General features: G+C 36.5%; 1 long non-coding RNA gene across 1 annotated transcript; it reads left to right on the forward strand.

Moving 5' to 3' along the window:
* The first annotated feature begins 567 nt into the window (after window positions 1-567).
* On the forward strand, window positions 568-2,216 carry LOC149190268 (uncharacterized). The gene is made up of 3 exons (XR_016256470.1): window positions 568-739; window positions 921-1,193; window positions 1,291-2,216. It is a non-coding gene; the product is annotated as an uncharacterized LOC149190268 (long non-coding RNA).
* The last annotated feature ends 790 nt before the right edge of the window (window positions 2,217-3,006 follow it).

Below are 3,006 nucleotides of genomic sequence, written 5' to 3' on the forward strand. Positions count from 1 at the left end.
ACTTAAAAGGTTCCATTTATTCCAATATTATATTATACATCATGTTAGAAAAAAATATCATAATCCACTTCTACTTAGAAGGTTTTACATGATTCTCATTTTACATGAATTTATTTTGTTAATATATTTTTTATTTGAACACTTATTTATTTATATATATATATATAAATTTAAAAGATTATATAAATTTTAAATAAATTTAAAAGTTTCAATTATAATTGTTTTAAGCTTTTTTTAATTTATTATTATATTTTAGATTATTATTATAAGTATATTCCATTCAATAACGCAGACGAGCCTTTGCACCATTAACATTAGCTGTCACCGAATCACTGTTATGCCCATGACCCACCATATAGCTGGAAAACGCAGGTAAAAAAGGCTGAGTTAAAAGATGTTTTAATGAATGGAAATTAAAAGATGGGTTTAATGAATAGCTGTAATTAAAAGATTCGTTAAAAATAAATTTGAAAAGAACGGTCCATAAAAGTAAGCATAAAACTGGGGAATGCCCTAGTCAATATATACTAGCGCGCATGATGGAGAAGACTAAGAGGGGCGCGCCTGATGAATGAAGAATGAGAGGTATCAGTGATCATTATATACTCCAGCGCATGATGAATGAAGAATGAGAGGGGCGGGCCGGCCTGATGAATCAAGAATGAGATGAGGAAATTCACGAAGAGGAGGTGATCGAAAACAGCAACAGGGCGATCTGAGTGGATTCTTCATGGAGAGGGTAATTTTTAGTTCCCTTGAATTTGTTTGTCTATCTCTCTATTTATTCAACTCGTTAACCAGGGAAAGGCAGTAGGCTTGTCTATCTCTCTATTTATTCAACTCGTTAACCATGGAAAGGCAGTAGGCGATTAAGTAATTTTATGTAACATGACAATTTGTTTTCTCTATTGATTCTACAGGTTAAGCATGGGTGTTCTTTCTCTCTCAAGCACTCTGTCCTATGTAAAGTTGTCTGTGTCTTATGGAGAGCTCCATAAATGTTTTGTGTCACTTGTATGCATCAATGTCATGTGTAGTCTTGTGGTAAATGTTTGTCCTGTGTAAATGTTTGTTTTGTGTCATGTGTAAATGTTTGTTTTCTGTGCTTGTTCATTGAGAGAGAAAGTTCAAGCTGAGGAGAATATGCAGTGGTGGTTGAAGGGCCGACTTGATCAACAAATAATGCATTTAGAGTGAGTGAGTTACGAATATTTTCTTGAATTATTTTTAAATTCAGTCCTGACCCATTTTTTTGGTTTCTTTTTTGATGAGTTGAAATTTTATATACAGGAGCTGGAGCTGTGTTTCCCGTGCTTTTGCAGCAGAGAATGAGGAGTTTGTAGCTTCTTTTAACCACCAGTTTGCAGATTCAATAGAAAATGAAAGGTTCCTAAGAAGCAAGGTTAGTACAGAATATCTGTTTCTTGGTACAGTTTATGAATATCTGTATGATATATTTTCAGAACATGTGTATTGCAGAATAGTTATGCCAATTGAGGTAGTTTTAGTCCTCTGTGTCGGTCTGTGTTCACATAAGTGTTGAGGATGTTCACAAGTGAGGTATTAGGTGGTTCTCCACGTAACAAGTCTCTCGAAACCCCCAATTGCTTCTTCCTCTTCTCATTTCATGCCATTTGTCCCATATCCATAACCGGTTGCAGCCCAAGTTGCTTAAACCAGGAGGTTGGGTAGATATTAACCTGATGCAGCATATTATGCGTGGGTAGATTAAGAATATTATGAGAAGCTGGTTCATTCAGTTGAGAGGCACCGCCAAAAACCTTACACGGCAAAACCACAAATGCAGATATACACATTCATGAGAAAGACCTAGCCCTTTCTGTTGATTGTGCATTTCAGAAGCGGAAGCTCGAAAAAACCCCAGAAATGCCCACCATAGGGCTTAGCAGGAAAGAAATGCCCACTGCATAGCCTACATAGCCTAGGTCACAGATCCACATCTATTTTAGACACAACTTTCTGTTTAATACAACAATTCAATGAATCTTTTGATTTGTTAAGAAATGATGGTGAAATTAGTTTTGATGGCATTTTATCCCTGGTCTTTTCAATAGAATTCCTGTCCGAGAGTGTGGGTGTCGTAGAAATTGTACTCTGTTTTGAGTATCACAGAGAACTGATTCGGCCAATGGTTGTGATTGTTTGGGGATGCGTGTTCCCATCTTACATTTCTCGTGAAATATAGTTTTCAAGGGCATTGAGAATTCCTTCAGCTTCTCCGGAGTTGTTTTGTGTTTATTTGTAATTCTTGTTGAAAATGTAATTTCAACGCAGCCAGACCACTGCCAGAAAACGTTCAGCCAACCAGCCGGAAAGCTCTCGGGTTGATTTCAGGCAAAGGTACTTTTCCGATGTTTGAACCCGAGAAATTTTGGTGATGACACGTGGTTCAGCCCTGACGTAACGCAACGTAAGAATCTCGGGGGATAAAGTTCAACACTTGTTGGTCTTCCGATATTGCCCTCCACCGTCGGATGTGCTCCACCTTCTTCAACCGTTGATTGCCCGAAGCTGCTCCAAACCTGCATACGGCAAACATTAAATTCATAGCGTGGAGTAAATCAAAGTTTTGTTGACCATACGTTTAATTAATGAAATGTCATAGTGGTAGGTAGTATATTGAAGTTTTCATATATTGCAAGTAAATCTTTTTTATGGAGGTATGGGCGCATATGCTCATTAATTAAGTTTCGTATGGGATATGGGCACAATTTAATATATGTTTTTTATATATATTTTTCATATACGGCATGTATTAAAGTTTAAAGTCATATGTAATAAGTTTTATTTTATGAGTGTTGACTTTTATTAATGAATGTATATGGCACACGGGAGGAGAGATATATGTATATTCACAGCAGCGTAAAAGAAGTATGGGGCTGTAAAAGGAAAAACACACAGCAGTGTGTAAAAAGATAAGAACCAGGTGATGTAATTTTTGGAGTTGTAAGAAAACCATGTGTGGTTTTTGCACAAGCAGTGCAT

This window comes from Pinus tabuliformis, chromosome 3_1 (genome assembly GCF_031772625.1).
Source record: "Pinus tabuliformis cultivar Carrire ecotype Pingquan chromosome 3_1, CPIR1, whole genome shotgun sequence".
Classification (NCBI taxonomy): domain Eukaryota; kingdom Viridiplantae; phylum Streptophyta; class Pinopsida; order Pinales; family Pinaceae; genus Pinus; species Pinus tabuliformis.